Source organism: Filicampus tigris, chromosome 19 (assembly GCF_054856515.1).
Source record: "Filicampus tigris isolate MCC_2025a chromosome 19, RoL_Ftig_1.0, whole genome shotgun sequence".
Taxonomy (NCBI): domain Eukaryota; kingdom Metazoa; phylum Chordata; class Actinopteri; order Syngnathiformes; family Syngnathidae; genus Filicampus; species Filicampus tigris.
In genome coordinates this window covers 10030287-10056238 of record NC_141235.1, presented here as the reverse complement: position 1 = coordinate 10056238, position 25952 = coordinate 10030287, and the positions used below count along the sequence as shown (strand labels likewise).

At 41.7% G+C, this 25952-nt stretch overlaps 1 protein-coding gene across 13 annotated transcripts in view; it reads right to left on the bottom strand.

Annotated features, from left to right (window-relative positions):
* Positions 1-25952, bottom strand: part of fbxl15 (F-box and leucine-rich repeat protein 15) — a 147807-nt gene that overhangs the window by 33773 nt on the left and 88082 nt on the right. For 11 of the 13 annotated variants that reach the window (XR_015082466.1, XR_015082457.1, XR_015082459.1 and 8 more), the window contains exon 8: positions 24117-24295. The exons of the other annotated variants lie outside the window; for them this stretch is intronic. The gene's annotated coding sequence lies outside the window, so the exon portion shown is untranslated. The remainder of the gene's footprint in view (positions 1-24116; positions 24296-25952) is intronic. 13 annotated transcript variants of the gene reach the window in all.

The following is a 25952-nucleotide window of genomic DNA, read 5'->3' as shown; positions in this document are numbered from 1 at the left end:
AGCTTTACCAAGACGCTTTAGCACAGTGTCGGTCACTTGATTGCGTCGAAAAATGCTGTCGTCGTCTACTACCAAGCGAAGCCCCTCCCCTCTCCGGTGTGCGCGAATGAAGCGTTTACGGAATTCAGGTTTCAAATTTCCCGCGGTCAAACGCCAGCGAATAAAGCGGAGCAAAACGCTCATCCACGATTGGTGTGAACGTAGCATTAGACCCAAGTCCTTGGAACCAAATCTTTAGAACCAAGCAGTTAAAACTAAATCTTTAAAACAAAGTCTTTAGAACCTAAATATATGAACCAATTGTTTATCGAAAACAGTCAGTGGAATCAAATCCGTAGACACAAGCCCTTACATGCAAATCCCCAAAATCGAATTCTTTGTACTCAAGCTTTTACAACAAAATCCTTAGAATAAGCCCGTAAAACCTAACCATTTGCACCAAATCCATAGAAACAAGTAAATTTATCCAAATTCCCAAAACACAAACCTTGAATTTAAATTGTCTGGAACAAAACCTTAGCACCATACCTTCACAGCAAAATCCTCAGGATTGAATTCTAGGAACCAAGTCTTTGGAGCCAAATTTTTAGAGCCAAGTCCCTTGAATGTAATTTTCAAGTAACAAGAACATAACATCAAGTCCTGAGAATAAATCTCTTCGAACCAAATTCCTGGAACGAAATTCTTAGAAACAAATCCTTTGTACCAAGTCCTTGGAAAGGACCTAAAAGTTCCTAAAACAAAGCCCTGAGAATCAATGCCTTGAAACCAGATCCTTAGAGATAAGTCATCAGAACTTAAAACATTTGTAACAAATTCTTAGAAACGTATCAATGGAACCAAATACTCAAATGCAAATCAGAGGAACCATATCCTCCATTTTTAGAACTCTTTCAGAAGTCCTTCACGCATATCTCGAGGACCAGGTCCTGAGAACCCAAACCTTGAAAACCAGATCCTTAAAAGTAACTCATTAAAACTTATTGTGTGTCTTAAATTCTTAGAAACATGAATTCATAGAATAAAGGAATCAAATCCTCAAAACTAAATCCTAGAACCCATGGCCTTTAAGAACTGGAGCTTCAGCCGAACGTGAATTACCATAAACAAGGGGCCGGAGCAATGACTGATAAGTGCTGTTGTGCGCTGCACGAATTAATTGCAATGCAGACGAGTCATACTGACAAATATTGCAGTAACGCTCTCTCAGCAACTTGACCTTTTTAAGAAAAATCACAAGGGACGAATGAAGCGCGGCACGTTTGCATCAATATAAAAATGAGATGCCGGCCGTGATAAACACGAGGGCCCCTCTCCCCGTCAAAATGATGCGAACCTGCATTACATGTGATTACAGTAGAGTGCGCTGGCCGTCGTGGCAACAGACGCTGATGAATCCATTATATACTCTAAAAAGGGCATATTGCATGCTTTCGCGCCGCTCGCATTCCTATTCCCAGTGGTGGGAAGTAATAGAATATAAATACTTTGTTATTGTACTTAAGTATATTTATCAAGGACCTGACTGCAGCGTTCAATACGGTTGACCCCAGTATGCCGTTGGCTCGTTTGCAGTACCAGGTGGGCATTAGCGATTCCGCTCTAGAGTGGTTTGGATCCTACCCGGCAGATAGAACTTTTTTATGTTTGTTGCTCTGAATTATGCTGTGCCACACTGTCGTATGGTGTTGCACAGGGTTCAATTTTGGGACCCCTGCTGTTTTCATTGTATTTGCTGCCCTTGGGTTCCATTTGAAGAAAGCATGGTATTTCCTTTCACTGCTATGCTGATGTCAGATCTATCGGTATGTCCCGCTGAGCAAAAAGGACGCTTTCCCCTTAAGGCCGATTTTGTCCGGTCTGGAAGAAATCAAGACCTGGATGGCACTGAACTTTTTGAATTCAAATGAATAGAACACAGAAGTTGTGTTGTGTTTGGTGCCTGTACATTTCAGAGTTCATTTGAAGATTATTTTATTTGTTTTTAAATGACCTAACATTAAACGTTAGAATCAGAGAGGGGGCATTATTTCTGTCTATTTTTAAAACTCGTCTTAAAACGCATTTTATAATAAAGTTGAGTTGAATTCCTATGCCGGTCCACAGAAATAAAGTATTTCTTTACGTCAAAGCTGTCTATGGATCGCTATACTGATCCCTGATAAGAAAAATAATAAAAAAATTAATGACATCATTGATTAATCCACTCCGACTCCACTTTTATCATATTATAAGCAACTACAAAAATCATTGTATTAGTGCTTCTACTTCTTTTTTTTCTCACAAGTATCAAGAATTCTGAAGTACTTCATGTGAGTACTTTTGCCATGTCTGACTATTCCTCTTGCAGGGTTGGTTCCTCCAACCGCTTGAAACTCCTCATTTTTCAGTGGAATCCCATTTGACAGGTGTATTTTGACAGTAGCCTCGCTCATTAGACTTAATATCGTGTTTCTTTGGCCATCCCTCATCATTTTTGGGCCTCATTGACTATTTTTCCTGATAGCATATTAAGCATTCAGACCTCATTTACATCCTTATTTTTCAATTTGCTGCCGCACTAGTTTAATTTATTCCATATAATTTCTCCTTCTGAGAGGGACATTAATCATTGCCTGTTCCTTTTAGTGCCTCTGGGATTTCCCCCTCCCCTCTAAATCAATAAAATAAAGGCTCTTCCTTTGCTGAATATGATAAAACAGTTTTGCCAAGGGATATCAGTGTCCTAGCACTAACACCCCCCTCGCAACCGCCCCCCCCCTTCTTGTTTTATTCATTTTAAATTCCACTCTTGTTTATGCGTCTCTCTATGCTTGTCACACATGCATGGTAACACAGGAAGGGAGGTCAGTCCGTTCGGCGCAGCCATTCGTTTTATCATCCCCGAGGAAGTGGCCTTCTTCTTGATCATCTTCGTAAGACGCCTTTTTTATTTTTTTATTTTTACATTTTATTTTTTAATAGCTGATGTGGGATCATCAAGTGTGAAGAAAGGGGAGGTTGTTATAGAAATTTAACTATCCTTTACAAATTGATTCACACTCGAGCGGCACACAAGGTCCAGTAGGTAAATTACCAGGAGGGACACAGACTTAATCCTCGTCTCTTTTGTGGCCTTAAAATGGACGCTTGCTTTATTAAGAACATATCCTGATCTTACTTTTAGTGGCGGCCTTGCTCATTACCACGGGGCGTTAATCTATATTAAATTATTACCGAGAAAGAAAAAGAAAAAAAAAAAAAAAAGAAAGGTCCTCAAGAAGAGTTCAAGTCCCCAACATCAACTCTTAATGACATCATTCTTCTGCTGTCATTAAGGATATTAAAAATGCATTAGGAGGGAAAAGTACTGCTGAGTGGCGACAAATCAGCCAGCGTTCGCCCCTCAAGATTTCCAACTAGAAAAGTACTCCAAAGTTTTTTATGCGCTCATACACTTTCCACCCAGTTTGTGAAATTTAATTGATTCTATATGAAAATCAATGCACAGTGCTGACGTATTTAAGTGTAGGTGTTTATTTTGCCCGAACGCGATACTATTAAATTCTGGTTAAATATAGCAAATGAACAAGGTTTGTCCATTTTGTGTAGCGCAGTAATGCAGTTCTAACATAATTTGCTGTTTAATTTTTTTGTAGCATTTCTCTGACAATGAAAATTCTGGATGATAATTGTATCGTGCGCAGATTCACCCTGTGCTGGATGTAGCAAAGCAGCTCCAGAACATAACCATGCCTTGTCCATGTTTCACAGTAATGTGTTTTAATTTCTTTAACTGAAGGGTGTCAACATTTTTGCTTAAGTGCCTAAATTACTCTTCAATATTTGTGTCTGGTGATAAATTATTTTAAACCCTCCCTGTTAGTGGGCGGTGCTTTTCCTTGCACAATTTGCTTCTAACAATGGTAGAAGAGTAAAATGATCTTTCAACAATGCTTGGGATGACGAGTCCACTTTGTCATTAAATTACATAGAATTGATCAACAAGTGCTTAATATGTATTTTTTCACGAAATCATTCTTGTCTTTCTTAGTATTATATATTCTTTTTATTTAATGAAGAGAACCCATTGTGACCGGCATGTATTGATTAGAGTCAGTTCAGCAAAAATATACTTACCTCTATTCTTACGTTCAATATCCAAGGTACATAAAAACCAAATAAATGATGATTAGTCTGTTTATGCGTTTTCATACTGTACCCTACTTAATACTTTCTGGGAAAGAAGAGCATGTACTTTTCAGATGTTAACTGAAAACTGAATTTCTTTTGACTGGGTCTGGGACGTATCCAGTCGATAAAGAGGGCTTGACAATAGCTTGTTTTGATGGACAGTTCTGGTAGCCAATGGAGAAACTTGTGAAAAAAATTGCGCCAAAAAATAATTGCTCTTTACGCTGCACACTTTTAACAGTTCATAATGCAGGAGAACATATCCAAACTGTCATAAAGTGGAGATTCGAGAACTTCATCGGACAGTATGTTCCTGCAGGGATTGACTCAAAGCTAAAAGCGGTGATCAGGTCACGCTTGACCTTTTATTTTCCACCGTTTCCCCCTGTGATGACTTGTTTTCTAATGGTCTGGGCTTACAAGAGTGAAGATTGTTCACATTCTCTCTGCTTTACGGTGTTTTATAAGCTCATACCTGCCCATAATGTGTTTGTACTTTACATCCTGCCAGTACTTAACATTTGCACTCCATTTTGTCGGTCAAGGCCCAGTGAGTATGTACAACAATTTCATTTGCGCTATAGGTTTTTTTCTCGGTGTTTTAATAGTGTTGACTGTATACACATCTTGTTGGATGTATATGTATATAAATATATATAAATATATATATATATATATATATAACTGTGCACACACTACATTTTATCGATGTAAGCCCGTGTTCAGCGCCACCACGGCCCATTGCTCTATCACATTTGCCATCAAGATGTTCCCGTAGCTTGTTCGATTAATCTGAAACGTGAAGTCTTACACAACCCTGTGTAGTTTCTTAGCACATACGACAAGCCATGTTGTTGCTGGTGCTTTACAGGAAACTCTAAATAGGGTCAAAATTTGGCATGAACAAGTCATACGTGATTTTTTATTGGGCAGACAACAGCATTACACATACTGGAAATTAGTTGCTGTATTTCCTTTTCACTGCCTTAAAGCGGAAGTAAACCCAAACATATTTTTTTCAAGAATATGTTCCCAGCAGGCCCACTAGTTGAAATACGGCATTCTGATTAATTTTGCGTTTGTGAGTTAAGCAGCAAAATGCACTCGTTTTTAGCCATCTCCGTGGGCGGCCATTTTGTCTTCTGTCGACTGAAAATGACATCACGACTGCTCAGAACAATCACAGCAGACCTGTTTTCTGAATCTGAGCTGCGATGCCGTGTTTCAACTAGTGGGCCAAAAAATATGTTTGGGTTGACTTCCAATTTCAGTTGTTGTTTCATGATACTCCTTTCTACAATACAATGGAATAAATGTGTTGGAATTTAGAATATGATGGGTTGATGATTTCATGAAAAATGGCAAAAATAGTGGAATAATAACCAGCATACTTTGCAAAAGAGTAACCCTAACCTGACAAGTCATTTCAAGCCCCCCATCCGCTCGCCATAAGCCGGGCCGGTAGGAAATGAAAAGGAGGAGTGGTAATGGCGGTGCGTGATGGCGGAGGCCTGCCTGGCTCAATGGGACACACATGGCCAGACTGGCTGGGCCGAGCGCTCGTAAAACTGATGAGGTCTTAGCGGGGCGATCGGATTCTAATGTGAATTAGAGTTAAAGAGAGCTCCCTGCCAGGCTCATACTCAGGACAATCTCGCTCACTAGCGGGCATCCATTGCTAATATGACATTCCCTGCCATGGCAGCTAATAATAATCACAGAGGGAGGGGTCTTTTATGGCTTCAAGCGATATCAAGGAACGCAGCAATTCTGCCTTTTGCTTAATGCTCATCTCTTGGGAACGGCACACAATGACACTTTCCTAATTCTCTTTGTAGTTTGTTTACAAAGGAAGAAATACGGAGGAAGGGTGAGGGCTTGTCATCCAGCCTACCGCTGCTAACGTTTTACGTTGCGATCGGAAATCTAATAAACAAATCGTCAATCTTCATGTACGTCATCCAAGGTGGAGAGTCGGCAACACAACTAGTCCTTCATCCTCTATGACTTTTGAAGTAGGCTTTGGACATCCTTTTATTTGCCAATTTCTCTCTATTTGATCAAATTCAGTAAAATATATCGCTGAATCACATTATTGGATTTCAGCGCATGTGCTATTAGTCGCTGCGAATAATCTGTAATGATGCTCTAGCGTCAACACAGTGGGTCGTGTCACATCGGTAATTAGAATCCTCCAAACTGCTTTTGTGTCTATGAGAAATAAGCCAGAGTGGAGTCTGCATTAGCCTGCCGGCTTCATGTAATTATAATTTTCTGGATCCAATTGCTGATATAAATGTGTTATCGATGAAGGTGCGTTGCTTTCCACCCCACATTAAAATTGCGTAAACCTGTGGTAACGCTGTGGCCTACACAATTTAGATGTCGGACCGCTACATTTCCCAGTGCAAGGTTACCAAAAAAATGTGAGGATACCAGTGTCATGGTTATTCCTCAGAATGAGGGACACTCACCTGGGAGGTGACGTACACAGTATGACAACCATGCCCCCTCAAAAATAAATAAATAAATAAAAAACGGCCCTTTGGTGTCAGTGTACGGGTTTTGAGACCCAATACACCCATGTTGAGGGTCCTGAGAATTCAGTGGCAGATGGTGTCAAAAGTGGAATTGGCAGAAGTGGTGCATCTAGTAAAAAAAAATAAATAAAACCTGAGTAGGTTGGGCGAATCTGACGACTATGCCAAAAGAACCCTTTGGAGTTTTTTCCAACCATAGTCCTGGTTTGAGGGTGCTACTCCTCAGACATCTTCTGACATGTTAAGAGAATCATCCATGGCATGATCTCACTTGGATGATTGGAATTGAGCCAGTCTGACTACCAGGCCAATATGACCTGGCTCTTTTGCTGTCAGTGAACAAGTTTTTCGACCCAACAGTCCCCGGTTGAAGGTCATTGTCATCCGTGGCGTGTCCAGCCAGAAAGGGGTTTTCAACTCAATAGTCGGGGGTTGAGGCTACTACAGTACTCCTCAGACTTGTTTTGAAACAAGGCACTTTAAAGATTGACATTGGGCCAATCTGACAAGCATGCCAGAAGAGCCTGTCTCTTTGGCGGTGACTCATTGGTGTTTTCTGTTATAACCTTCCTCTTGTTTGCGAAAGCCACTTGGCGCATTACACTTTGTGTGTTTACCTGTATATCAGTACTGTGATGAGCTAAACAGGACCACTTAGTGGAGACCTGGAATCATTTCGCTTGTATTCATGTCAGTTTAATGGTTTAAATTCACCATGGATTAAGATAAAACCATATTGAGAACCCTATGTCTCACTTGTTACTATGCAAAATTTGAATTTACAATGAGGACTAGCATTGTTAACTGACGCTTCTCCAAGAGTTGCCTTTTGCCAAGGGGGAGCCACTAAATCAGCTCCCACAGGACAACTGCTCCAGTGGGTCCAAATCCAAACTCCTCTGCTCAAACCCGTTTTTTTTTTTTTTTTTTTTTTATGCCTGCCCACAGTCGGCTTAAATACAGGATTGGGCATTTAAATGATTTCACTTGTGACAGGCCTGCTGTGACAGAATAACACATTCTGCTGAACAAATAGGCCGTGGAGGCTACCGGGGGTCCCTGGAGTCATCATCCCGCGACCATGGAAGCCCCCCTTCACGGGGCCCCGCAGCTCTGTTTTTGTAAGACGGGCTTGTTTCAGTATGGCAGCACTTCTGGAAACATATTGGCTGTGTTGCGCCAAACGAAATGCTAATTCTCAAAGGGCATCTCGACGCAAGTCTTGCACACACCGCAGACCCAAACCACCACAGATAAAAAGTACTCTTAAGTAAAAATTGTTTGCGTAACACAGGTACAAATATTGTTCATTATTACATGCTTAAGATGAGGAGGCAGAGTCAACATCTGCCTCAACCAGCTCTTTCTTAACCTATCTTTCTTTGTGCGTGAACCAAACAAAAGCCACCGCTCATAGGCGGTCTGTCAAAGCTGTTCTCTAATCAGCCGAGCGTGGTGCTCCCCCTTAAAGAATAGCAAGACATTATTCAGCTTCCTCCTTCTGATCTTGAGGCCACGACAAACTGTGCAAAGCCATGGCTGACTGGTTAAAGCAGGAAGAAAGACTTGACAAAATAAAGGAGGGACACAATGCACTCTTGTCGTGGGCCTGCAGATCCCGAGGCCAACGAGCCGGGCCACCACGGGGACGCTTCAACCACGGTGGCCTGACCCCATCAGACACTCACAAGCCTTGAACCTAAATGCCCTTCCAAAGTCGGGTGGCAAAAATAACAAGGGGTTGAAAGCGGAAGAAGACAATTTGAAAATGTATAACTCTACTGCGGCAGTAGAATTTGGATACATTGGAATAAAATGACTAAAAAAAATAAATAAATAAAATAAAATAGACAAGTTAGTGTTGTACTAAATACAATCCTTTATTTTCGGGACAAAAACCTACTAAATTCTGACATAAAAATATCAAATTGGATTCTAACAACTAAATGAAGAGGTCTTAATAGTGATACATAAGGAAAAAAAGGGAAAGTACCATCATGGGAAAATGTAAAAAAAAACAAAAAACGGAACAATTATATTTTTTCTCCACTTCTCACAATTCTTCCTGGCTGAGTGTGAGCGTGGCATTGAATGTTAAACGGCCCTGAGCCCCATGGCTGAGGTATTGCCCGCGTTACCACTTAGCCCTATTTGGCCACTCTCACTCACACTCATAATCGAGCGCCTCCTGCTGTGATTATAAATGGGCCCTCAATCAATAGCAATAGAGAAGAATGAAAAGAGAGCGACATGGCGAGCGCTGCCGGCCTTGCTCGGGGGGCAAACATGATAGCGTTAGGGAGAAAAAAAAAAGGAGCAGCTTGAAAGCGCCTTTCACTCCGACAACGTTGTAATTGTCCCTCGGGGGAGCGCCAGCTCTTGTTATTAGAAAACAAACTCTCCCTGTTGGCCACTTGTGCTGAACACTGACGACAGAGAGCTTGATGAAGAAACGCTCCAAAGACGCATAAAATAAATGAATAAAATGTACTTATTTTGCACTGGATGTGCTGCAGATCAACTTTGCCCATGCATCATCACCACCGTTTGGCAGTTTAAAATAAACACACTATTTGCCCCCTTTTATTTGCCTCCTCTTTTAAAATTCAGTACAGTGGCAACTCAACTTAGGAGTGACCTGACATTTAAGACACAATGTGCACAACACAACGCAGCAAATGTTTGGCAGATAGCGAACAATTCTTAAAAAAGAGGCTAATTGCTTGCCACGCCCAGTTACTTAACACATGCAGGCAGAGCCCGCCACAACACTCGCAGGAATATATTCTTTATCCTCTGCACAAACCGACTAATATTACTGCAGCTTAATCGCACGGTCTTATGCATTTCATCATCAAATCTTTGAGTAGTCTGTTCTTATGTACGCTTCTGCCCCCTGGTGACCAAGATGATTCTAGATATGAACGTTTGAAAGTAGGGTCACTGATGGCGTAGTGGTACACACGCCTGAGTTGTGCGCGGGCAGCGTGGGATCGGTTCTCGCTCAGTGACGATGTCTGTGTGTGTGTGCCCTGCGACTGGCTGGCGACCAGTTCGGGGTGTAGTCTGCCTTTCGCCCATTGACAGCTGGGATAGAATCCAGCACCTCCCCGCGACTCTGTACAGGATAAGCGGTTTGGAAGATGATGATGATGTTTGAAAGAATGTTTTAAAGTATGTATGAAAGTCCAAAAATGAATTCTGCATGGATCCTTGCAATATGACTATGGGCGGGCGCGCATGATAAATGAGACCCAAATGTGACGCAAGAAGGGGAAAAAGAAAACTTAAAAAAAAAAAAAAGTGCCCATTAACACTTGGCCACGTGAGTTTGTGTGGCTAATTTAAGACATCTAAGTGCGGAAATGAGCTTCTCCATCACACGTCCCCGCTTCCATTTACGTTTCTTGCATACAAGTCAATTTGTGGCTGCCCCGCGCCATAAATCATCGCCAACGGAATGCTGATGTCGGTACCTCTCCACATTACCCTGCCTGTGTGGTGGTACTTAAAATAAAATAAAAATTAATAAAGCAATTTTGGACTCTGTTGGCTCCAAAAAGAGTGTTCCTTCAGCAGACTCCCATTTAAAAAGTCAATTTATTGGATTAAAAAAAAAAAAAGACAAGTCATGAGCGCAACGAAAACAAATGAGCAGTTTGTTGATCACGTGACCTGTCACATGTCCACTTTCTGCGCTTCCATCGGTAATGGGCTGATAAAAGAGACACGAGCCAACCAGGCAGAAAGCAGCGGTGGTCAGTAAAATAGGTACAAGAGTGTGTCACATATTAGGAAATAATTGAGGACGCCCGCCCAACCCCCCACTTTCCCTCTCTCTCTGTTTCAATCTATGGCTCAGTAGATGAAACTTGCTTTGCACCTTCGGGTCAAACAAGGCGCCTTTTTCACACACACACGGGCACGCACATTGACGGCTGTGGGGCGAGTGTGCGGGCAGCCAAGCTGAAAATGTCCCCGTGTCCTCCACAAAATGATACAAGCCAGTTTGTTGTATGCCAACACACTATTTGTCAAGAACAAAGTCGTAATTGTAATAAGAGGGGCTGTCACAAGAGTTTTGAAATGACTTATAATTTGTCTCATTTATTTAAATCTGGCATTTGAAAAGGGGCGTGTCGACTTTTGATGTCCGCCAGGAGTCTTCCGCACTTGTGTGCAAACAAAAGTGTATTCGGTGGACCAAGCAGCAGGGCAGGGGCCGAGCTCTGGAGGGGCCGAGGGTGATGGGTGGTGAGTCGGGGTGGGGGTGGGCTCTGTCATTGTACAACATTACCAAGACAATGGGGCCATATGGGGGACAGAAGGATGTCCCGCTCCCTTCTTTCGGGGCGCAGCTTATTATTCCCGTAGGGCGGTCACTTTGAGGTTGGCGTTTTTAGCATAACAAGCGACGCACGAGGGGCAAGTCATTTATGAGCACGACGTAAGGAGGAGGAGATTTATGGCCTTTGAACAAAAGTCAACACGCCGACGAAGGCTCACGGCGAGATAATGGTGCCACGTCGTGTTCATCAAATCAACATTATGTCAGCGGGCCTCCCGGGGCCGCCGTGTCATGCAACCATTATTCTTGCTGGACGCACAATAGAGAGACGCGACGCAATCTTACACTTGTAGGGGCTGCAGGAAAAAAAAAAAAGGTTTCTGGGGGGGGTGTGAAAAGAAAAGTTTGAGTACCACTCACTTCAAGCAACAGTAAGGAATTATTGTTTTTTGTGGAATGCTCCTGGGCTCCCAACTAAAGTTGCTTACATCCATCTTCTATATCGCTCATCCTCATTAGGTTCGAAGGTGAGCTGGAGCAGATCCTGTCGTTAAAGTTGTTTAAAGTGTTTATTATCAATATCTAACTAGACATGACATAGCTAAGCCAAAGATTTTCACATGCAAAAACAGTTGCGAACTTGATTGTGCATACAGACATTATGATTGGCTACATAAATTAGTTTTAAGGTCATGGTTGGGTTCATATTGCGTACAGTAAGGGAGTAAAATGAACAACACAACAGTATTATCGTTTGTGTACACACAAACAAATCTGCTGAGCCACAGATTGAGCTAAAGTGAAACATAAAATACTTGCAGTAAATAGAAGATTTTCTAAACCAGTGGTCACCAACTACCGGTCCGCGGTCCGGAACCGGTTCATGCGCCATTTGGTACTGCATAGATAGACTGGACAAAAAAAAAAAAAAAAAAAAAAGTCCAGAGTGACAGTGTATGAACATTAAACACCCCCACCATCCCCCCCACCCAAAAAAAACCCTAATATTATATAAAAGCATAAATAATTTCATCCCAAGTGCATCATCAACAACAGGTTCCGATTTTAGTGGTTAATACTATTATTTTTTTTTTTTAAACAGATAGTATGGTTTCTAGCGGTTCATTACGTTTGAAAAAAAAAAACACACACAAAAAGAAAGGTTTAATAATCGCTTCCATACAACAGCAGTAAGGAATTATTGTGTTGTGGCTTTCCGTGTTTGTACAACAACTACGCAGAGTTTGCATTTGTACTCACATAACGCTGTTGTCGCTCATCTTAACATTGTTTATAGAAAAGCTGTCTCTAAATGTGCTGTCTTAGCTTTTTTTTCCTTTTCATTGAAATAGCTGGAAACTTTCACCTGAGGCTATTAGCGGGAGCTCCAGTGTCAATAATTATTCTGCTATCTGCATGTAATGAATTGACCGTTCCCATAATCCGTCTCATAATGGCTTTAGGACACCAAAGGGTCCTCTAAAGAAGATGAGAGCATATTGATCCACAAGATGAATGCTCTTTAGGATGTTAATAGTCTAATTTGCCTTAATGATTTCTCCCAGTCAAGGACAGGATAATATACACTTAAAAAGGCATTCCGGCCTATAAAGCGGAGCAAACTGGACGCTTCCTGCATGAAAATGTAGGCCATCTCACTCCACTGTTGGGGAATTGATGGTCGGGCCCGCCATTAGTTTGTCTTTATTTGCTTCCTTCCGAGGTAATTATCCGGGATTAATGCTTTCTGTGGGGCGACGTGCAAAATAACATTAGCCGTATTCGTTTTCCCCATAACCTGCCTACACCTAATAAACGGATTTACAGTATTATTATTATTTTTTTTAAATATGGCATTACAGCTCATGAAGAACACACTTGAGGGTTGCTTGATGCATCAAACAAAGAGCAACTAGGGGGCCCTCGGGGTATATTGAGGTATTTAATTACAGCTATGGTCAAACAGCACACTTTTTAAGAGTTCTGAATTGGGTGACCGGTAAAAAAGATGCATGTTTTTTGTTTGTGTCACCAAAGCATAAACAGAAAAATAAATATACAAAAAATAATTTTTTGAAGGTGTTTCCCCCCCCTTTCATTTTTCATGTTTTGGTGGAGAAACAAAAACCTTGTACTATAGACATTAATTAATTTTTCCTTCTACAATTGAACACAACCCCAAAAGTGGATTAGCAGGTGGCTTTTTTGTTCTCTTTTAATATTTAGGTGGGTGGAAAGATGGCAATTTGCGTTTTTTTTTTTATGTTGGGGGTGGGGGTCATCTTTTTGGCAGGTGTTTTTCTTTTTTCTTTAAATGATTTGGTGGTGGAAAAAAAGCCCATTTGCAATTGTGCAGATTTGTTTCTGGCTTTGTTCAGCCCAAACCCAAAAGCACCAAAATATTAAAGGAACTACAAAAAAACAAAACAAATGATGATTTGCAGGTGTTTTTTTCCCATAAAACATTCAAAGAAAAACAAAAAACACCACCAGAAAGAGAATTTCAAGACATTTTCCTTCCCACCAAAACACTGAAAGATAAAAAAAAAAAAAAAAAGAAAAAACAGCAAAATATCCTTTTTGTGAATAAATGCCACTTTCCCTAAAGCCATGCAGGACTCTACTTCCAGAAGATGGAAGTCTTTCAACATCCGAGGAGCAACCTAAGGAGTCCACGTTCTCCCCCTTTTCCCACTGGCAATTTTTACATTTTATCATTGAAGTCAATGAGCCAATCTGCAATTGACGCCGGCGAGAGCGGGATGAGTGTATTCAGAACGCGGTCACACAGCCAATCTCCCGCTAAAGAGCAGCGATAATGTAATAATGCCGGGGCTGTAATGGTGCTGAACAGCTCCCATTCATCCCGACACTACCTGATCATTGCTTGAATGGAATAACGCATTACGCCGCTGGAAATGGCTGCAAACCTCCGACAATATCTCCACAATGTGCGCTCCTTCTTTTTTGTTACCTCGGGTAACATTGCTGTCTCCGAGTAATAAAAGGCAGAGGCATCAGGCTGAAATGGGAAAAGAGATTGAAGCCCTTCTGCCGAGGCTTCCAAAGGCTGTTTGGAAATAGCTCCTTTTCCCGCAAAACAACAGCACGCTCTTATAACTGCAAAGCTGCTTTGATTGAGCGTCATTGCTCTCAACTTGTTAATTCCCCCCCCACACCGACTCCCCACGCCCCGCTTGACAAATGACACTTAGGTGCCTGTCAATAGTGGGCCACCTGAATGTGTTTAAATGGGCCCGGGCGCACCAATATTATGACCGTTTGTACTGTTGAAATGACTCCTCTGCCTTACATAATTACAGGACCAACCCCCCCCTCTCCCCCCCCCCCCCCCCCCCCAAGCTGCCATAAGAAGGTAGCCGAGCATAGGTGACGGTTAAGGACATGGGAAATATATGACAGACCAAACAAAGCTTAACGCTAATTGAGAAAAGAGAGAGGCGCAAAGAGGTGACACCCGCCATTAACCTTATATGGGGCCATTTTGTAAATCAATGTCACTCACATTTAATAACAAGTGTAATCAAAGAAATTATGCAAATTTAATTTGATGCCTCTTGCATTATGCAAATCCCACCAGCCAAATATAATGAACGCTGACACCTGACCAGCGTCACATTGTTGCGGCAAACCTATACATGCTCACTACTCCTACAATAATAATAGTGTAATAGAATAAAGACATTTGTCCATATTTAATCTACAAGGGATTGTTATTAAATAGCTCTCTAGTGAGTCAGAAAATGCAACAGTTCTGAACACACATGAATACAAAAACAAAACACGCTTACAAGTGCTTCGTAATGACAACACGACAATGTGACGCGCTACAAGCTACAATCACTTTACCATGTGTCACATCCATCCAATGGAACAGAACAGAAATACACGAATGGGTATTAGAAGAACACAGTCAACCACCACCATTCACAAGGGATCAGGACTAAGATCAGGACGCCCACCCCCAAAAATGTTTTTTGCCACAAATTGGCAGCAAAGGGCTACGTTTGGCGAAATGAAGCTCCTCAACTCATAACATCATTCGTTGGCACCATAACATCAGGCGCAGCGGTCCCTCCATTTTGGCTAACGAATATTACCGCCCGGATGCTAACGTACATTTGGGGCATACGTGTCTGATTAATCGGTCGGGCCCAAGCAAAAATGGTCAAAATTGTTTTTGTTTCGGTCTGTTGGTTATATAAAACAGGCAGACTTTGAAAGGGTGACGTGAGGATAAAACAACCTACAGATCACGTGATGTCATCTTCTGTCATTATTGTTCTACACTCCGGTTGTACCTGCAGCAGCTTCCCTCTTCCTCACCGGTGAGGAAGTACTTTCCGGAGTCAAATAAGCTTCGATCTGTCCCAGCGGAAGCCCATCAAGAGGTGGGGAGGTTAGTTGGTCGTCACGGCCATCTAGACCTCGGGCCCGGCGTGCGCGCCTGCCAGAATCAATGCTAATTATGCTGCCATCTGTGCGAGCTTGACACCTGTTCACGTCCGCAGAAACTTGAGTCAAGAAGGGGCGACGAGATTCGCTCAATGCTGCGGAAAACGGGAAAATAAACTACTGACAACGATGGGGGATAACTGGCGGGAAACTTTCAAGTCGTTACTCATCAACGTGCACATCCCAATTCAAAATCTTTATTTGAACCTTTTAACTGTTCCTAAAAAAAAAGACAACTTTTCATGTAACTTGAAAGGTGATTGGGAAAAAGTCAAACATCAAATTGGAGCCAATCGGAAAAATTTGAGCACTGCGCAGCAAACAATACAACTACAAAACTATTAGATTGTATCCTTTTAGCATAAACAGAAGCCAGAAAGCACACTGCCTCTGTCTCTTCAATGGTCTCTGGTGCACTCCTTTTTTTTTTTTTTTTCAATGAGTATCAGTCAAAAATAATTTTTAACCCTGTTATGATTCTCTAACATAGCCTGTTCAAGTCAGGACACTGAATTTCGCCGGTAACATTAGAAAAATAAATGGTGACTGCGTAAAAGAGGCTTCGTATCCTTGGATAAAGTTAAATTTTTGATGAAGGACATGTTATTTGTAAGACGTAAGCAACAAGCATCTACTTGACCAAGCGAGCCACGTTCATGCAAGCGGAAACCGATAAAACAGGTTCGACTGTTTGCTCACCGAGACCAAAAGTCCCGTCAATTCTTTGTCCCCCTTGAAAGAGATCTGCCATTAAGGTGACATGAGAAACAAATGAGGCCAATTTCTCCTCCAATGTCCCATCTGATATGTCAATAAAAAGGCCCCGCAGCCGCAGGATGCTCCCAGATGGATTTTTCCTCACTGGGAGACAATCAGTAGAATGCATCTAACTCGCCTTCGATGCGGGGTGGGAAAATCACTCGGACAAAACCGATGGACCACAAGCGTTAAGTAGCAACAGCACATCTGGTTTTGGTGAAATATATGAACGACATTTAGTCGGAAGCCTTTGTTCGGGGTAGATAAGGAAGGCAATGCATGGGAATGATGTTTGTACCTCTTTCATCTTGTCAAATCGGAGGATTTTTCTTTTGCCACAGAGCAAACACGGCACGATATGCTGCTTGTCTATTTGGAGGACTGTTTGACTAAAACAATTGGAGTTTGATTAAAAAAAAAAAAAAAAAAAGTCACAAATCAGCACAAACATGTACAGTGGTACCTCTACTTACGAAATTAATTAGTTCTGGAAGAAATTTCTTAAGTAGAAAATTTTGTAAGTCGAGACGTGTTTTCCATGTAAATGCCCTAATCCGTTCCAAGTCCCCCAATTTTCAGACATAATTGTTTTATAAAGCATAAAAATGCATCAAAACATGTAACAAATACATGTTACAATTAGATTATTGCTCAATAAATGAGAGTTGTGCATAATGTAAAAGCCAATGGGATGCTAGGAAGATGCTAGGCTAGCCAATGGCAGAGCAGCTATGAGTATGTTGCGCTCAGGAAACTCCGGAGCTGCGAGTGGCCGCCCATACTGTATTTTTACCTTTCATATCTTGAAATTCCTTTCATAACAAGAGGCAATATTTTCCTGTTGAGGCGTTTCGTAACTTGAAAATGTCATATTTAGAGACGTTCGTAAGTAGAGGTACCACTGTATATGGATAGATGTGGTGCGATACGATTCAAGGATGCAGCGATTTTACAATGTAACGATTTGATTCAGTTTGTCATCCAAGAGTGAGATCTGATACTGATCGCGTGGGATTAACTGTATATTGGATATGTACGTTTTATGTAAAAATCACAATACTATAGAGTTCTACTTCTCTCAGTTCTGAAGGCACAAGGTCAAAAATCTATTTGCAAAAAAGCTGATCAAGTCATACATCATATTAAAGGCCTTGATGGGTCTTTTCTAGATCTATAATAATTTTGTCAGTGTATGAATAGGAACTCTACATGTAAAAATGTTAAAAAAGACATGACATACTGTATTTTGTTTACACACCCTGCAAAACCAAAATAGCTTGTTTCAGATTTGGGTCGGCCCACTCGCGTTATTAAGCTGGCCAGCTGCTACGTCCATCCCTCTCATTCTTTATTGCCCTGCATGGAAAAATACAGCTAAATGTGAAGCACTGAAAAATGATTTTAACCCTAATGGGGAATAAACGTCGATCGTGATCAAACTTTGCTGGCAGCGGGGCGAGCGGGCCGGGATTGACGGAGAGAAATGAGAGTAAATCCCAATTAGAGGCCAACATTACGAGCCCACGTGCGCACCACCACGATGCTTAAGCATAGAATTATGGCGTCATCTGCCGGCACGGCACCATCGATAGGCGCTCATTAAGTATGCCGCTCATAAAGTCAAATGTTTTTCGATAAATATCAACGGGAACGAGGCTCCGAGACGCTCGGCGGCCTGACGACCGATGGCAGCATATGTTGAGGTGGATTGAGTCCTCGGGCTCCAATCTGGCTCTTTCTCTCTCTCTCTTCTTTTGTCTCTCGGACTTAGATGATAAATCACGTCGGCTATTTTTCCCCAATTATGTTAATCAAAATGCTCACCATATGCATTACTATTATTGGACTGCAAGTGGAAAACAACACGCTCACTCGCTACGTGTGCACGTTAATTGATAGCGAAAGGCAGTTTCGGGCATGGTGGTGGCGATTCCAACAGCTGCTCTTGTTTATGTATCTTGTTAACATGTTATATATGTGCGACGGCAGCGATGTTTGAGGACGCCGCAGTGTGTAAACAAGGAGTATAAATGACAAAGGCGCTAATCTAACTTGATTTTTGGTGCATGTTCGTCCAGAGTTTGACAAAACAAGTGCAGTGTTGCTACTTAAAACTGCAATGGTAGCTGGAAGAAACACTCGCAGAAGCAAATTTGTTCCATGAAATCATATTAATTTATTCCAACAGTCTGGTTTCTTCATTTAGTAACATTTATTTTGGATTCCTGTACATGTAGGTAGATGTTCTGTTTTTGTCCAATCAGATTTCAGCCTCTATGTGCTGCCAAAAGGATTAGAACAAGCAGATTTTTTGAAGTCCACTATAATGTGATAAAATTTGAGTCGAAGTTGATTAATCGACGACGTCAGATATTTTTTCTACCCTTTCTTACGATGAACCGAAATAAAAACAGTTAACCGAGTTTTAAACGTCAATGCAGAGTAACAAAATGGACTCGCTGACGAGTCGACTAATCCTCAATCTAATATGCTCAGGGTCTTCAGAATTATTATTGCTGGCTAATGTAACAAACTATTTTCAGATTTCAAATTTGCCTCACAGCACCAGCTAGCTGCCTCACAATGTTATTGTCACGATTTTTGGCTTGTCACCGTAGCGAGTTACTTGCATATGTTTGGCAGAGTTTTTACACCAGATGCCTTTCCTGATGCAACCCACACATTTTTTTAACCACACTTGGTACGCTTGTGGCTAGTTCAGAACTGAACCCGCCCCATAAAAGGCTGAGCAGCATGCACCACTACACGCCCAGGACCTAGCTGACCCAAAATACTAACGGTATTTTTCTGTCCTCAAATTGTTGGTAAGAGCAAAACCTTGACGGCTAAAACAGCAAAACATATCTGTAGCAATCTGTACACGTAAAACAAATAATGCATCACTTGTGAGTATGATGTACAAAGTATTTTTTTAATGTTGTCAAATATAGATTGATTGTTTAATAACTTCAGAAGGCACAATTCAGTTGTGTTATATTGCATTTTTTTCCACAGCATTTTTAAAAAATTTTTAATTGTGACGTGATAGTGGTTGTATTAAGCAGTAGATTAAGTCGGTTTAGTCCCAGGTACCAGATACACAGCCCGCCACTGTAAAAAGGAGTCTCAGGACCCCCCACTGTGTCTTAAATTTCAAGGTTGCACCCAATGTCCCTGTCGGATGTCCTTGACTGGAGCCAGACGTGAGTCTAGAACGGGCCGTTTGGCTAACAATGTCATTGTTATGGCCGTTGTCGTCTCAATTAGCAGGCTGGTGCTAAAACACAAGAGCTCTAAAACGGTGACATCGGTGTTAACGCGGGACATGACGCCGCCCATAAAACGGAGCACTCACGTCCGGTGCTGACGGGGCTGTTTGCCGGTCATCAGACCCCGCTTCCCCCAACGGAGATGGGGAAACAGGACCCCGAGGTTTCGCGAGACGCCCACTTAGGCATGCTTTGAATTTAGATTTCTCTGTTTTCAAAAGGCTTTCAAGAATATTTAAAGTGAAGTATAAAAAAAAAAATGCAGATTGACTATTGCACTGCGGTCACACTAGGAGCTAAATATAGGACGACAAATTAAACAAATCATAACCTGAATGCCTCCATGACAGTCAAAATTGAGCAAATACTTACTGTACTTACTTGGGTATCTGTAATTTACTTGAGTATGTATCTATCTGATGACTATTTATTTAAAAGCCCTTTACACACTGCTTTTGGCTTTTTCGTGGCGTTGACTGCTGGGCAAGGTGCAGGTGTGGCCTCCTGCAGCAAGCATTCCATATTCGGCACTGGTTGCTAAGCTACCCAACAGGTAGTTGCTTGGTACCTTTTCCCATTTATTTGGACATTAAGTACCGGTAGTTTCAATATAAAACCCTTGCTGTGCTTATTATGATGACGAGGAGGAGACCTGGCATCCTAAAAACCCCAAGCTTGTGGTTTTTCTAAACAAATTCTGTCAATTCTGAAAACACAAACAGGCAGGTTTTTCTTCAATTGTCATTATTAGCTAATTTAGCATTTTGGCGGAGTAGTTAGTTCACAGCGTTAGCAAAGCTATTGGTCACATTGTTGAGGGTATCAAAGCTATAGAATTGACAGTAAAAACTCCAAGTATCTACTAAAAATCCCATGTATCTGTACTTCAACTGAATTACATGGTATGAGTACTTGGGTCGTCTCGATAGTTAAGGCAGAATTTTGTACCGCGTGACCTACGAAATCTCTTCCCCGAGCAAGACTTCTGCTCAACGCTGTGTGTATTTAACACTCATTCCCACAAGTAAGCACAATTTTTGTATATTCTTGTTTAATGACGCGAAATCTTGTTTGCAAACGCGTTCAAGCACGATTTTTAAAGTATCCGAAAATTAAAAATAAGCACTACTTTTACTTGCATTGTTTTTTGTGTGTGTTTCCTCCCCCCTCGGTCTCTAAGTGACCTCATCAAGACAGACGAAGAGCGCAAACGACGGCGGAGGACGAGGAAAAAACGGCGCTAACATTTATTTATCCTTGCTGCTCGCTTTGTCTCGTTGGGGGCGTCATTAGAACAGCTCGCCGCGTCCCATTCGCCGCCATTATCTCGGCTATCAGCGGCGCACAGCGAGATTCCAGCGGGGCTATAAATACTTGGCCTGGACCACATGCAGCTAGCACATCATCTCTAATGTCTTTTTGCCCCTCGCTCGCGCCAATCTGTGTTTTCTCGCAAAACAATGAAGTGAGACAACTTGCAGAAGTTGCACGTACATTTAGATGGGAAAGGAGGGGGGGTTGGGGTGAGAGTGGAGGGGGACACCTAAGCAACATCTAGAAAGTGTCAGGAAATGATAGATGACGGATGTCTTGATCATCCAGTCGATTGCGTCAGGGTCACTGGCGCCGCCGCCGCAACTCCCAAAAATGCAAAAAAGGACGCTTTATCTGAATTCATTATAAAATGGATCTATATCTTATGTTTAGGGCCAAGGACGCCATTTGTATCGCAATGCAAATATCTATCATTAAATGTTGACACTTCATTTTTCTCACGCAAAGTGAGAAAAATGCTCGGCGGCGTGCGCCTGAGTGGATTGGTCGTCGTTGGAATGGAGCAGTTTGTCGCAATTTCCGCCGGTGGAAAGTATCGGGGCCATTGTGAACTTTGCAGGTATGATAAATAATGCAAAGTATGAGATGCAACACATGGAGATGTTTGCTGCATTCTTTACCATATAGACAAACTACTTATTTGTGTATTCTGCTCAAGTCGACATACAGCACTACTGGACCTCCTTTTAACACTTTGTAATCTGTTCCAGCCTCCCTGGAAAAAAAAAAAGAAGTAATGTTTTCAAATCTTGAAAACAGAACTGTATAGTATTTTACTTGATAAATACATACCAGTAATGACAAAATTATACAGAATTTTAAGAATTTGACAGTGTGGACCCTTTTTTTGCTTCAGTCTAATGGACATTATGATGCTCCTTTTGCTTTGGGCACTTTGATGACCTGGGGTCAGTATGATATGCACATACAGATTCACATGGAGTTGGCCGCTACTCGGTAAGTCGAAATGATATTAGTTGTTCTTCACAGAGGACAAAGAAAAATCAACCTGTGAGTATTGTCTGTCTGTTATCTGTCATGTCTGTCTGTCTGTCTGTCATCCACCATTTGTGGTGTTCTACAGCATGGTATAAGTTTTTGAGTGCTCAAATATGTGAACGATCAATCATCCATTTTTCGTTAAGTTACCAAACATGGTTCCCATCCCTAGACAGGCCTCCAGGATGTTGCACATTGTGCCTCCTGTGCTCCCACATCAGTCAAAAAGCAGAGAAGGAGAGGTGAAAAAAAGAAGCATGTCATTGAGCCGCTATCTAAATGACGGCTGTAAAGCCGAGCTAACGGTGTGCTCAGGTGGAAAGAAGTCGACAAACAACGACGACGGACGGCGCGCTGCACCCTGACACAGGAGAACAAAGTGAGGGCTTCATTTCCTGCCTGTAATCAGTGTTTACATCCAGCATGTCACCAATGGCTAAGCGGAGACGTGCGTCGATGACGGAAGGCTGCCTAGCAGGGGAAGTACAAACTGTTCCCCTTAACCTTCCTCCACAAGCTACTTAAGTATGCAAGTGGTCTTGGAGAGATGACTTGTAATTTGCCAAGAAATTGTTTCTTATCACAGCAGGAAAAAGAATGACCGGAGGAGTCAAAGATAAATTTTATTGGGGTGTTCTATTTGCATTTCTGCACAAATTCTGTCTATGATGAGAGAGCCAGGTTAATAGTTAGACTCAAAATGGTTTGGAAATGTTCTTACTTTACATGATAATTTTCAATTTCTTAAAACTAATTTCACAATTAATTGCGTTATTTTATCATTTGTTTATTTAATTTTTAAACATTGTATTTTTCATTTGTTTATTATTCCATTTTAGTTTGTGTCTTGCTCTTTGTTTTAAAATGATATTTTTCTTATTTCTTATTATCATTGGATTTTATTATTACAGTGGTACCTCTACTTAGGAACGTCTCTTCATACGAAATTTTCAAGTTACGAAACACCTCAACAGGAAAATATTGCCTCTTGTTACGAAAGAAATTTCAGGATACGAAAGGTAAAAATACAGTCTGGGATGCTACTCGCAGCTCCAGAGTTTCCTGAACGCAACATACTCATAGCTGCTCTGCCATTGGCTATTACGTAGCATCTTCCTGGCATCCCATTGGCTAATAGGGATCTCTACCGTATGTGTCTATGTGTGTAGATAGACAGGTAGATAGATATATATGTGATAGATATGTCTATGCAGCGTCTTCATTTGCCCCCCGGGCCATGAGGTGTTCCGATAGTTTTACGTGAATCAGAAACGAGGAAAAGAAATAAAGGATAAAATTGTTTTTTTTGTCCATACAAACAATGAAAAAGGGATGCGTTTGGTTCATCTCGCCAAAGAATATGACCGTAATGTATTGACAGTCGCCACGTTATTAAATCAGTACTTGACAAAAGGCCAGGCAAAAAACACTTCTGAGAGAGAACATGAACCAAAGAGGGCAAAAAGCAATGAGGACAGCAATTAAAAGGTAAACGACCATCATTTTTATTCCTTACTCTATCTTTTGTTTTTTAAATTATGCACAACTCTCATTTATTGTGCAATAATCTAATTGTAACATGTTTTGATGCATTTTTATGCTTTATAAAACATTTATGTCTGAATATTGGGGGGCTTGGAACGGATTAGGGCATTTACATGGAAAACACGTCTCTACTTACAAAATTTTCTCCTTAAGAAATTTCTTCCAGAACCAATTAATTTCGTAAGTAGAGGTACCACTGTACATGTTTGTGTGTGATTTTACTATTTAACACTTTTTGTCAGAGATTTTTTTTACACACATCTATTGATTTGGCTCTCATGGGAAAATCCAGCAGTGCCTAATGCAGTGTCCACCAAGTGTTTACCTGACTCCTGTTATAGATAGTGCGAGCTACCCACCCTACGCCACCCCCTTGCTGGTGCTCCCATAGATTCTGCTTGCTTTGCTATTGATTGCAAGCAAGGAGCTCATCATTCTCTCGGCTTCAATCCATTTACATTTAAGCACAGCTCGCCCCTACTCGGCCTAATTAGCTCCACGGCTCCATTAGTCTACATTGTGCTCCAATCCATTCGTCACTTTGCATGCACGCGGGTTCCAAAGCACATTCTTTGACTATTACTCGTGGTGGATTATGTCTATAATGAAGTGCAGTCCACCAGCTGCTAACATGCTATGCCCCAAAATGAACAATTGTGTTTCAAAAATAGGAAAGTAGCAGCAGAAATGAGCGTTACAATCGGTGCAATTGCTAATAAAGTCGGCACTCACTCAGTTAGGCGCAGACCTCCACAAAGGCAGAACAATCCTCATCATGTCGCTTTCAATTTGTTGGGATCAAAAATCATGACCATGACCACTCCGGGCCTGTAGGTGGTGGTAAGCATACTCCAAGAGCAATTCGAAGGAGCTGGTGGGTCAATGCCCCACTTGGCCCCGATGCAACAGGACTGTAAAAGCAAAAAAAAAAAAAAAGTTACAGATTCCTCTCATATAACTTCACCCCCTCACTCCGTGGGAGCCTCACGGTATTATGTTGCATACATTGATATATTCGAGTGTGCATGTTTTGTCAAAAAAAAATCAATAGCTGTAATGCTTCGGTGCAGAAGAAACTGGTCAGCTATGAAGATCAGTTTTTACTTCAGTTTTAGTCAGCTCATTCTTTTTTTTTTTGTTTCATTGCATCACACAGGGCTATTCGACATCACACATGGCTATAAGACCTTTGAAAGAGAGTTTGGGAAGATGACGTAACCACAGTGGTTAGCTTTTATTACGTATTAAAGTTTCTTCTATTGTCGGGTTCTTGGCGCGAGCGCCCACTTTGGTATACTTGCTTGTCAATCACTTTTCATCATTAGGAATGAAATAAAACGCCCATTTTTGGCCACCTTCATCCATTTAGGAAATCTGGAGCAAAACATCATTTATTTCGCACTTCCCAGATAATTTGCTCTCGAGCCCACTCCCCTCTCTCTCTCTCTCTCTCTCTCTCTCTTCCTTTTCAACGGGAATTCTCCATTTCCCTATAAAATGAAAATTCATCTAGAATTACATCTTATGTCATCATTATGTTTATTAAGCGTGGATGATGTATATGAACAGCGCCGGCTTGCTGCTGAGTGCTTAATGATGCATAAGATTAAGCCGAGGCTCTCAGCTGCGCTGCGACTCCCCTCTGGTGCACGCCGCCGCAGAGGCATGCTGGGAGTACATGCGCCCGACGGCCATCAGGTGAACGCCACCAACATCTCCTCCTCCGCCGCCTCCTCTCGCCTATGTGTGGCTTTAACAGAAGCAACTTCCTGTCCGTTTCCTTCCCTAGTTTCTCTGACAAAAACATGAGTTTTCTGCCGCTAAACAATCCAATAAAGATCTCCGCGGGGGGACACGGTTAACCTCTCGCATCCCGGCTCACGCCACGCCAGATTCAAATCATTAGTCTCCCCCCCCCGAAACTTCTATTAGCGACGGAGACCTCGCAAGAGACCCTTCCACCAATTCCCGCCAGAGAGAGATCCCATAGCAAAAAAAAAAAAAAAAAAAAAACCCAAACCTAATTCTACTTTTAATAATCTGTCATCAAGACCAGAGGCAGTCATAAATTATGTGCGCGCGCCTGCTTGTATGCACAAGAGGGAATAATTGGGGACGGTGAAATCCAAAAGCCAAGTTGGACAAAACTTTCCAGGGGGGTGTAAATAATCACTGACGTATTAAAGTTCTTAATGTTTGGTCACAGTTGAGTGCACATTCAAGACGCCGCAATCACGCAATCAAATTTAAAAGGTAGAGCTCATCATTTGTTTCAGCTTTTATCCTCTTGCCTCATTATGATGGCAAGCAGGTTCGAAAGGCTTAGTCCTCCAAAGAGAAGAGGCTCAAATATGAATGAGAAATTGCCGGAGAAAGATGCTGACAGATGCTTTCACCAACCTCAATAGTAGAAAAAAACGAAGGACTGTATTGTACACTTGGGATGTTTGATACCACCTTTGTTCAGAGCGATGATGATAGGGTATGAGGGACCAACACATGTTTCTATATGTATGTTTCTTCAAACCCTCACTTGACCACAATAGCGAGACACATGTTCGTCTCGGC